Source organism: Geotrypetes seraphini, chromosome 8 (assembly GCF_902459505.1).
Source record: "Geotrypetes seraphini chromosome 8, aGeoSer1.1, whole genome shotgun sequence".
NCBI classification, from domain to species: domain Eukaryota; kingdom Metazoa; phylum Chordata; class Amphibia; order Gymnophiona; family Dermophiidae; genus Geotrypetes; species Geotrypetes seraphini.
Genome location: NC_047091.1, coordinates 29,393,216 through 29,405,450, shown reverse-complemented (window position 1 = coordinate 29,405,450; position 12,235 = coordinate 29,393,216). Strand labels below are relative to the sequence as shown.

Genomic DNA, 12,235 nt, shown 5'->3' with positions numbered 1-12,235 from the left:
TACTCAAAAGCACACATCCATACGTTGCTAGGCATTATATAGAGAAGCGCTGTATCCCCAAATTTTCAGATGCAGTGTACAGATAGTGCTGCCTAAAATTCATACAAACCAGCCCCTCACTATCCGTAGCTAACTCTTATGCCCTGAAATATGACCAAAATGGCTTAGGCTCCTCCTCCTTTTATCCAGGATACAGAGGGAGCTTAAGGGAGATCCTGATTGGCTCAGATGCCTAAGACCCCGCCCAAGGGGAGGGACTTGAGGCATCTGAGCCAATCAGAGCCTTAGGCCACCCTCCGTGTGAATCAGATGATGCACCGGGGAGGAGCCTAAGGACCACATTACAGCCAGCAGCCAGTGGAGGAGCAGAAGGGACTTACTGAGCACCCCTTCTGCTCCCGACTTAAAGGTACGGGGGGTGGCCAATGGCAGGAGAGAGTGGGAATCCCTCCTACCATACTTAAGTTCATCACGGAGGGGGCGTCAGGGGGAGCACCTGGTGGTAGAAGGGAATGGGCATTCTTCCTGCCATATTTGCGGGAAGGGGAGCATCTGAGGAAATGTCTGGTGGCAGGAGGGAGTGGGCATCCCTCCTGCCATTTTTTGGGGTTCAGGGAGGGAGGAGTTGCTTTGTCTGGGGGGGCTGTCAGGGGGCTTTTTTCTCTTTCTTTTTTTTATTGGGCAGATATTTTGCGTGTGTAATACACGCAAAATATCTGTGCCATAAATAAAATTCCCAGAATACCAAAATATTTATATTTTTAAGAATGATGCCCACACCCGCATGATAAAATAAATCATAATTTAAACAAAAGCAATGAAACAGAAATCTCCAAATCCTCCTTCCCATCAAACAGACAGCCATGCATAAGGCACTGCCATCAGCTGTTGAACATCTCCTTTGCATTCACCAGCTTTCCCCTCCTCCATCCTGTGCGGCAGATTTATGGGTTAATCACTGGTCTGCTCTCTGATGATTCATTCACTGCACCCATACTTAGAGAGAGTTCATCTTTTATTCGGCGGTTGACATTTTACTCATATCCAGCTTAGCTGTCATCACAGAACGTGATGCTGTTTCCCTTCTCTGTCAACAGAGCATGTGAAAGATCAAATCTGCACCAATGGTAATGCCACCTGCTAAGGCAGAGTGCAGTTGTCTCACAAACTTTGCGAAGCTGTGGCACACGAGACGTGGCGGCCGCGTGTCGAGGGCATCCGGAGTGCATGGGCATCGATGCTTTCAATAGAAGAGAGGGAAAACCGATTTCCAAAATATCCCAGAAAGTCTGATTTAGCCTCTAAATCCCCTTTAAATCGCATCGGGCAGGAGGAAATCCGCGCAGGCGTGGATTTCCTCCTGCCCGATGAAAGCAGGCAGCAGGGGGGCCGGGCTAGGGCAGGGCTGGGCATAACGGAGATGGGATGGATGGAACTGGGCAGGGCAGGTTGTGACCAGTCAGACCCGGGCTCTTCCAAGGTCCCAGTTAGGCCAGGGAAAAAAGTAAGAATAAAAACACGGAAGGAAAATTCCAGGATCTCCCAAAGTTATATTTTGGGAGATAATGCCATTGACCACCAGAGGGAGCTGGATTCATCTGAGGAGGAAGTAGGTGAGCTTGATTCGAATCACCACCGGGGGAGCTCAAGAGGCCCCTGGACTTCTGCTGACTCCCTCAGATCAGGCCACACCCCTAGGGTATGTAAGCCAGCAGTGGCATTCAAGCCAGCAGGCCGGTTAGGAAGGAAGTTCAGGCCTTGCCTTCCTAAAGATCCACCTGGGCCAAACAGGAGCAACAACCCTATGCCTATGGAGCTGACCGAGGCTGGGCAAGATGAGGATTTGCCACTTTTGAATGCAGAGCCTATGGAATGTCAGGAAGCTGGTGCAGGTTGTGAAGCTAATCATCCTGAGCCTATGCAGGTGGACTTGGCCTCATTATACAAACAGTGAGTTGGATTTTTGGAACTGTTTGTTTGCTGTGGGTTTTGTTTTGGATGTTGGTTTTAGGAAAGCTAGGAGTGTGTGGGGAGAGGTTTTGTTTTCACTCTGGGTGGGATTTTGAAAGCCATTTCTGTGGCTGTATTTGACAAAACCTGTACACTCTCCTTTCCTGGCAGTCATAAATGTTGCCAGAGGCTTTCCTCATTTTTCTTAAGGACTGAGAATAGAGGAAACTATTATCCTGAACTGCATTTTTTTGAGTTACTGAATTACCTGCTTTGGAGCAGGCAGTGCTAGCTCTGTGGAGAGCTGTGGTCTCAAGAGCAATTGGGACTTTATTAGGAGTAAAGCACAGTTACTTACCGTAACAGGTGTTATCCAGGGACAGCAGGCAGATATTCTTGACTGATGGGTGACGGCACCGACGGAGCCCCGGTACGGACAATTTTAGAGTGATTGCACTCTAAGAACTTGGAAAGTTCTGGCATGCCGCACCGCGCACGCGCGAGTGCCTTCCCGCCCGACAGAGGCGCGCGGTCCCCAGTTATGATAAGCCAGCTAAGAAGCCAACCCGGGGAGGTGGGAGGGACGCAAGAATTTCTGCCTGCTGTCCCTGGATAACACCTGTTACGGTAAGTAACTGTGCTTTATCCCAGGACAAGCAGGCAGCATATTCTTGACTGATGGGTGACCTCCAAGCTAACAAAAAGAGGGATGGAGGGAAGGTTGGCCATTAGGAAAACAAATTTTGCAAAACAGATTGGCCGAAGTGTCCATCCCGTCTGGAGAATGCATCCAGACAATAATGAAATGTAAAAGTATGAACTGAGGACCAAGTAGCAGCCTTGCAGATTTCCTCAATAGGAGTGGAACGGAGGAAAGCTACAGATGCTGCCATTGCTCGGACTCTATGGGCCGTGACAGAACCTTCCAGTGTCAGTCCGGTCTGAGCATAACAGAATGAAATGCACGCTGCTAGCCAATTAGACAATGTACGCTTAGAAACAGGACGTCCCAATTTGTTCGGATCAAAGGACAGAAAGAGTTGGGGAACTGATCTGTGGGGTTTCATACGCTCTAGATAGTAAGCTAGAGCCCTCTTACAATCCAAAGTATGTAGAGCCTGTTCCGCAGAATGAGAATGAGGTTTCGGAAAGAAAACAGGCAGAACAATGGATTGGTTGAGATGGAATTCAGAGACAACCTTAGGGAGAAACTTTGGATGTGTACGCAGAACCACCTTGTCATGATGAAAAACCGTAAAAGGTGGATCTGCGACTAGAGCATGTAGTTCACTGACCCTCCTGGCAGAGGTAAGAGCAATAAGGAAAAATACCTTCCAAGTGAGAAACTTGAAGGGAGTGGTAGCCAAAGGTTCAAAAGGAGGCTTCATTAAGGCGGAAAGAACTACATTGAGATCCCAGATGACAGGAGGGGCTTTAAGAGGTGGTTTCACATTGAAAAGACCCCGCATGAACCTGGACACCAGGGGATGAGCTGATAGAAGTTTTCCATGGACCGGCTCATGAAAAGCAGCAATGGCACTGAGGTGGATTCTGATGGAAGAAGATTTAAGGCCAGAGTCAGACAAAGAAAGCAAATAATCCAACAATGTCTCCACTGCCAGCGAAGTTGGATCAAGATGATGAAGAAGACACCAGGAAGAAAATCTTGTCCACTTCTGATGGACTCCCAACCTAAAGAAGGATATAAAACTGTTAGAGAGGGTGCAGAGACGAGCAACGAAGTTAATAAGAGGTATGGAGAACTTGGAATATGAGGAACGACTCAAGAAACTAGGACTGTTCTCCCTTGAGAAGAGAAGGCTGCGAGGGGACATGATCGAGACGTTCAAAATGCTGAAAGGCATCGATAAAATAGAGCAGGAAAATAAATTATTTACATTATCCAACGCGACACGGACAAGAGGACATGGTTTGAAGCTAAGGGGGGACAAGTCCAGGACAAATGTCAGGAAGTTCTGTTTTACGCAGCGAGTGGTAGACGCCTGGAATGCTCTCCCAAAGGAGGTTATCAAGGAATCCACTGTGCTGGGATTCAAAGGCAAATTAGATGCACATCTCCTTATGAGAGGCATAGAGGGATATGGGTGACTAAAACTACATCAGGTGTATACCTGACTGGGCCTCCGCATGGGTCTGATCCGGAGATGGCAGTTCTTATGTTCTTATGTAACATTGCAGAGTGGCTGGTTTCCTGGAGGCATCTAGAATGGAATGAACAGGCTGAGACAAAAGAGTATCATGAGAGGTCAGCCCGAGAGATACCAAGCTGTCAGGTGCAGAGACTGGAGGTTGGGATGTAGAAGGGTCTCCTGATGCTGTGTAAGCAGAGAAGGAAACAGAGGAAGAAGAAAAGGTTCCCTGGAACTGAGTTGAAGTAGAAGGGAGAACCAATGTTGCCTGGGCCACCTCGGAGCAATCAGAATCATGGTGGCTCGTTCCCTCTTGAGCTTGAACAAGGTTCTCAACATGAGAGGCAGAGGAGGGAAAGCGTACAGGAACAGATTTGACCAGTCGAGGAGAAATGCATCCGCTGCCAGACGGTGAGGAGAGTAGAGTCTGGAACAGAATAGGGGCAGCTGGTGATTGAGAGGAGCTGCAAAGAGGTCTATCTGAGGGGTGCCCCATTGAGCGAAGATAGACTGTAGAGTGAAAGGATCGAGTGTCCACTCGTGAGGCTGAAGAATTCTGCTGAGTTTGTCCGCTAAAGAATTCTTTTCTCCCTGAATGTAGATAGCTTTCAGGAAGAGATGGTGATTTATGGCCCAAGTCCAGATCTTCTGGGCTTCCTGGCACAAGGTTTGAGAGCCCGTCCCTCCCTGCTTGTTGATGTAGTACATCGCAACTTGATTGTCTGTGCACAGCAGGAGGACCTGAGGAAAGAGAAGATGTTGGAAGGCCTTGAGGGCATAAAACATCGCTCTGAGTTCCAGGAAATTGATGTGATGCTTCTTTTCCTGGGCTGTCCAAAGACCTTGAGTTTGAAACTCGTTCAAATGAGCTCCCCATGCATAAGGAGAGGCGTCGGTGGTGATGACTAGTTGATGAGGAGGTAGATGGAACAGAAGACCTCTGGATAGATTTGAGGATACCAACCACCATTGTAGAGACTGACGAAGAGATGATGTCACAGATATGTGTCGTGAGCAAGGATCCGTCACTTGGGACCACTGAGTAGCAAGGGTCCATTGAGGAGTGCGTAGGTGAAGACGTGCGAGGGGTGTGACATGGACTGTGGATGCCATGTGACCCAAGAGTATCATCATTTGCTTGGCCGAGATGGACTGTTGTGGAAGTACCTGCTGACATAGAGACTGAAGAGTCTGAAGACGGTTGGATGGCAGGAATGCTCTCATGAGGAGTGTGTCCAGTATCGCTCCAATGAATTGAAGTCTTTGAGTGGGGATGAGATGAGACTTGGGTAGATTGATCTCGAATCCCAATATTTGTAGAAATAGGATGGTTTGGTTGGTGGCCAGGAGTACTGCTTGAGCGGATGTGGCCTTGATTAACCAGTCGTCCAGGTAAGGGAATACCTGAAGGTGGTGAGAGCGTAGAAATGCAGCTACCACAATAAGACATTTGGTGAACACCCTTGGAGAGGAAGCAAGGCCGAAGGGCAGCACTTTGTATTGGTAATGACAATGATTGATCATGAAGCGGAGATACCGTCTGGAGGTTATATTGATCAGTATGTGAGTGTATGCCTCTTTGAGATCGAGGGAGCATAGCCAGTCGTCTTGATTGAGAAGAGGATAAAGGATGGCTAGAGAAAGCATCTTGAATTTTTCCTTTACCAGATGTTTGTTGAGATCGCAAAGATCTAGGATTGGTCTGAGATCTCCCGTTTTTTTGGGGACTAGAAAATAACGGGAGTAGAATCCCTGCCCCTTTTGATCTAGAGGAACTTCTTCTATAGCGTTCAGAAGGAGGAGGGATTGAACTTCTTGAATAAGGAGGGCAGATTAAGGACTGTTCAAAGCAGACTCTTTTGGCAGGCTTTGGGGCGGAAGAGTCTGAAAGTTGAGAGAGTAGCCGTGGCGGATGATGTTGAGGACCCATTGGTCCGAAGTGATAACCTCCCACCGGCTGAGGAACAGAGAAAGACGACCTCCTATAGGTTGAGGCAGGAGAGCAGATATAGGAGTACTGGCTATACTTTGGAGAATTAAGTCAAAAGGGCTGTGTCTTCTGCTGTGGAGGTGGCTTCACAGGTTGCTGCTGTTGCTGTTGTCTGGGAGGCTGGCGTTGTTGCTGCCGTTGACGCCTGGGTTGCTGGGCAGCTGCTGGTAATGGGCGAGCTGTGAAGCGGCGTTGATAGGCCGACTGTTGCCTAAAAGGCCTTGCTGGAGGAGGCTTTTTCTTATTTTTAAGTAGGGTATCCCAGCGTGTCTCATGAGCAGAGAGCTTTTGAGTGGTCGAGTCCATGGATTCCCCAAAGAGCTCATCCCCTAGGCACGGGGCGTTGGCTAAACGATCTTGATGGTTAACATCAAGTTCGGACACCCGAAGCCAGGCCAGGCGATGCATTGCCACAGACATTGCTGTCGCTCTGGATGTAAGTTCGAAGGTGTCGTAAATGGACCTAACCATGAACTTACGCAGTTGAAACAGAGACGACAAGCAATGGTGAAAGGATTGTTGCTTACGTTGAGGAAGGTACTTCTCAAATGAAGCCATGGTGGTAAGGAGATGTTTAAGGTAGAAAGAAAAATGAAAAGCATAATTCCCAGCTCTATTTGCCAACATTGCATTTTGGTAGAGCCTCTTACCAAATTTATCCATGGCTTTACCCTCTCTGCCAGGAGGTACAGAAGCATATACACTGGCTCCTGAAGATTTTTTAAGGGTAGATTCGACAAGTAAAGATTCGTGTGGAAGTTGAGGTTTGTCAAACCCAGGAATGGGAATTACTTTGTATAAAGAGTCTAATTTACGTGGAGCCCCTGGAACCGTTAAGGGAGTCTCCAAATTCTTGTAGAAAGTCTCCCTCAAGATGTCGTGAAGAGGGAGCTTCAAAAATTCCTTTGGAGGTTGGTCAAAGTCAAGGGCATCCAAAAAAGCTTTAGACTTTTTGGACTCAGCCTCCAAAGGAATAGACAAAGAGTCACACATATCTTTCAAAAAACTTGAGAAAGATGAAGTGTCATGCCTAGAGGACGGGTCAGGTACAGCAGAATCCTCCTCATCTGAGGAACATTCCCCTTCAGAGAGAAAGGGTTCCTCTGAATCTCCCCACAGATCAGGGTCCCTGACATGGGAAGAACGGTCCCGAGACTCTGGAGTAGATGGTTCTACGTGTCGGGTTTTGCGCACCGACTTACCCGACCTCATCGATACCGAGCCCGGCGATGTAATCGGTGGCACCGGTGTCGAAGTCTGCACCGACTGATGCTGAGCTCTCGGTTCCGGTGCGAGGACTGGCATCGATACCGATGAGGTCGAGTGAAGCGGTACCGAAGGAGTGGATGCAGACAGCACAGGCTGTTCCACTATCGGTACCGGCTCAGTGCGGACCGGCACCGGAAGGTTCGGTGCCAGGATAGCTGGAAGGAGCTGTTGTAATTGCTCCTTGAGCTGCACCTGGAGAATGGCCGCAATACGGTCATCAAGGGATGGCACCGGTACCGCCTTTTTCTTCTGCGGTACCTGCGGTGCCGCTCGACGCCCCGGAGATGAGGAGCCCGATGTCGAGGGACTCACCTCAATAGGGGCGGAGCGCTTCCGCTGGCGCCTCACAGTCGGCAGGATTGGGCTCACTGCACTCGAGACCGGAGGACGCTCCAGCGGGGAAGGCTTCTTAGCCGGCTTACCTGAATGCTGGGACGCCGGTGCGGTGTCGCACGGCGTCGAAGAAGAGGGTGCCGACTGAACTGGTGCCGAAGCCGGAGTCGATGGAACGGGGTCGGACATCTCGGCACCGAACAGTAATCGCTGTTGTATTTGGCGATTTTTCAGGGTTCGTTTTTTAAGTGTGGCACAGCGGGTGCAGGTGGAGGCCTGATGCTCAGGACCCAAACACTGAAGGCACCAGTTGTGTGGGTCCGTGAGAGATATAGGCCGAGCACACCGCTGGCACTTTTTAAACCCTGGCTGAGGGGGCATGAACGTAAAAACGGCTTCAGCCAAATCGAAGGCCGAGGCCTCGATGGTGGCAGAAGGCCCCGCCGGGGAAAAACCAAATTTGAGGAAAAAAAGAAGTTTTTTTTTTTTTTTTTTTACAAAAATTAAAGAAAGGGGAAAAGACAAAAAAGTCAAAAAGGTTTACGCGAGCGGGAAGGCAAGTCAGAAAAAATTTTCAACAGCCGTTGAAAAACGCGTCTTCTTAGCTCCGCGGAAACTAAGAAACTGGGGACCGCGCGCCTCTGTCGGGCGGGAAGGCACTCGCGCGTGCACGGTGCGGCATGCCAGAACTTTCCAAGTTCTTAGAGTGCAATCACTCTAAAATTGTCCGTACCGGGGCTCCGTCGGTGCCGTCACCCATCAGTCAAGAATATGCTGCCTGCTTGTCCTGGGATAAAAGAAAGTTTTGGACTTTATTTTGGACTGATTTATTTTCTTTCCATTTTTGACAATCTTCCTTTAATGCTGTGTGAAATCCTGACTAATGTGGAGAAAGTTTAATGAATTACTTACCTGCATGAAAGATTAAGTAAAAAGAACTATTTCTATAATCTACTGCCATTGTTGGAACTTTATTTTTCTTGGCTTTAATTTTGGATTACTGCTGGGAATCCAGTCCTGCAGGGTGACTCTATGCCGGGTCACACGCTGGTGTAGTGCTTATGTTACCACTGGGATTGCTATAGAGTCCAGTCCTGAGCTACAGTAGTGGTGACAAGGTATAGGGGGTCCGGATTTTACTTTAGTAAAATCTGGCAACCCTAGGCCTGAGGTCACATGGAGCAAAGGAGGAGCCTTATTTTATCCAGAGGGGCTTTTGCTCAGTTAAAGTATACCAACCAGCAGTGTTCCCGCTAAGGTGCGTTGGCCTGCGCGCGCGCACAAAATATTACATCGCAGCGCAAAGTTTCTCTTCACAGCGCACACACGCGTCGCAAAGGTAAGGGGAGGTAAGGTAAGGGGACGCATTGGGGGGATTGCACTTCCCCACAATTGCCATGCTTCGGTTCCTCTTCTTCCTTCCTTCCTCCCCCCCCCCCCCGCGGGACCCTGCGGCACCATCAACTCTTACTCCCTCTAATGTCGGCCCTGCAGCTCCAGACTTCCTCGCACCTTCTCCCCTCCCCCTTTGGATCGCTATTATTTTAAATGTTATAGCCGCGGAGCTGTATCCATCAGTGGAGATGTCTAACCTCGGCCTGCCCCGGAACTCTTACTGCAACAGTGACTTCCTGTTCCTGCCTAGACGGGCGGCTGCTGCAGTAAGAGTTCCGGGGCAGGCCGAGGTTAGACATCTCCACTGATGGATACAGCTCCGCGGCTATAACATTTAAAATAATAGCGATCCAAAGGGGGAGGGGAGAAGGTGCGAGGAAGTCTGGAGCTGCAGGGCCGACATTAGAGGGAGTAAGAGTTGATGGTGCCGCAGGGTCCCGCGGGGGGGGGGGGGGGGGGAGGAAGGAAGGAAGAAGAGGAACCGAAGCATGGCAATTGTGGGGAAGTGCAGAGCTGCAGGGAAGAGTGTTGCGGTACCCAGCTGGAGGGAGAAGGAAGATGAGGGAGGGAATTAAAGGAGATGCCAGGGCTTGGAGCGTAGGAGGAAGGTATGCCAGTCTAAGGGAAAAGGAAGGGGGAGATGTGAGAGCATGGAGGGGGAACGAAAGATGGAAGAAAAGGAAAGGAGAGAGATGCCAGAGAAGCAGGGAAGGGGAGATACCAGACTATGAGGAGAGGTGTGGGAGAGGGAAGGCGAGGAGAGAGATGCCAGACCAATGGGGTGAAAGGAGAGATGGAAGGGGGAGGCATACAGTTTCTGGAAGGGGCATAGAAGGAGAGAAGATGCCATATAGGGGAAGAGAGACGGCAGACAGTGAATGGAAGGAAGAGAGTTACAAGAAGATGAGGAAAGGAGAAACCACAGAAGACAAAGGTAGAAAAAAATTTCTATTTATTTATTGCTTTAGGAGACATGTGTCACTGTTTCTGTGAAGCATTGTATGCAGAGTCCAGCTTCTTGCTGGTTCAATTTAACCTTTGTCTATGTATTTTTATTTTATCCCCCCTTTTACAAAACTGTGAAGCGTTTTTAGCACCAGCCTTGGTGGTAGCAGCTCTGATGCTCAGAATTTTATGAGCATCAGAGCTGTTACCTCCGTAGCTAAAATCCACACTACAGTTTTGTAAAAGAGGGAGGGGTTAGTTTGTGATTACATATTCCTTACTAGGCGAAGGTGTTTTCTGTGTTCTGTGTGTTCGAAAGACATGGTTTTCTGTTAGGATTGACGGTGTAGGATTGATCTGTGCTGGTCTGGCTTGTTTAGTTTTACAATGGGTGTATTGATGTACTGCTCACTGCAATATGTAAGAAGCTGCCTTTTCCTAGGTACTCATGTGTGACGTGTGGTTTGTTACTAAAAATCATGTTTTTCTTACAGATGGGGGGGGGGTGCCAAAAAATGATGGGCCCCGGATGTTACATATGCTAGGTACGCCACTGTATGTAAAGATACCAGAAAGCTGGCGTAGCAAAAACTTCTAAGTTTTGAGTATTTAACCCTCCCACAATCTCACGGGCACTCGTTTCAAGTTTATTGAGATTTTGATTTAAACGCAATATCAAATATTTTCAATGCGTATAACAAAAATAAATTTGGGGAAATAAATAAAACCATTTGAACCAGTGTTCCCGCTAAGCTGCGCTGGCGTGCGCTGGCGCACAAAATATTACATCGCAGCGCACACGTTTCTCGTCACAGCGCACGATCGGAAGAGGCGTACGGCAGATGGCAGGGCGGCGAGAGGAGAATCGGGCGAGTTGGCTCATAACTTGCTGGCGCCCGATATTTTTGGCTCACGGTGAAAAAAGTTTGCTCACAACACCCGCCCGCTTAGAGGGAACACTGCCAACCAGACCCTAGAGCAGCAGCATTAATCAAAAAGTGCCAGGGATATCTGCTCTGGTTGTTGCAGTTAGTGCTGGGGTAACCAGAGCAGAGTCATGGTGGATGCTAGCGTTTTCTAGGCACTTTCAATCTTCTGTGCAATTGTTTGAATAACAACAGGGGCAAAGAGAAACTTAACAAATGCTAATCATAACTTTGCAGGGTCTAGTACTCAGATAACCTATGCCAGCCCATTCCATGGTGGTGCCAGGATTAGTTCCGACGTTGATTATCTGGTTCAAATTCAGCTCACATTGGTTAACACCTTAAAACTGACTGTCTGCCACTGCAAATATTTAGGTAATTAGGTTAATTTATCTCATCTTTTGTAAACCGCATAGAATTTCATGGTCCTGCACTATATAAGTAAATGGTAATGTAAGGTAGCCAGAAGACAAATTTTGAGGATGCCAGTGGGTGGAATGGGGGAGCACAATGCATTTCCTCTCCATTCTTTGCTCACTCCTAACACCCCCCTCCCCCCCGCCCCATCAGACTCACATATTGGATATCTTGGCTTGCAGGGAATCCCTAAACCCCAGCAGCTGAAGGCATCCGCCTGAACCCCTGGGTCACCAGAACACTGTGGCAGGCAGCAGCTGCACTCCCAGTTCTTTCATGTAAACTGAGCATGTGCGGAATTTTGGCATCGGTGGCTGGGAGAATGGCTGCTGACAACTATGGTGTTCTGATGGCTCAGGGTTCAGGCTGATGATGTCTTTAGCTGCTACTAGCTTTACAAATGGTACCTACCTCTGCTGTGTAAGCCTGAACTGAAAGTGAACAGTCCAGGCTCTCCCAGACCTACCCCCGGCTAACCCCCTGCTCCACCGGCTGAATATTGGTTCCTTAGAATGTAAGTCATAGGAAAAAGGAAGGAAAAATTATGTTCTTACCTGTTAATTTTCTTTCCCTTAGACGCAGCAGATGAACCCAGAGACCAATGGGATAGCTCACATCTACCAGCAGGCGGAGATAGAGAAACTCCTCCTGTTTATCCAGTATAGCTCCTTGCCCAAGCATCCGTAACCAACAATAGGCATAGCATGTAAAAAACTACTTTCCCATAACAAATCTCAAAATGCAATAATACAGAAAACAACCTGCCATAATAACAAACTACGAAAGTTGCAAAAGAAAAAACCGAGAGACAATATCCAGAAAGGGTGGGGCTCTGGATTCATCTGCTGCGTCTAAGGGAA

The 12,235-nt window shown here is 48.5% G+C and overlaps 1 long non-coding RNA gene across 1 annotated transcript in view; it reads right to left on the bottom strand.

Moving 5' to 3' along the window:
- LOC117365741 overlaps positions 1-12,235 on the bottom strand; it is a 115,057-nt gene that overhangs the window by 54,888 nt on the left and 47,934 nt on the right. The gene's annotated exons all lie outside the window — the stretch shown is intronic.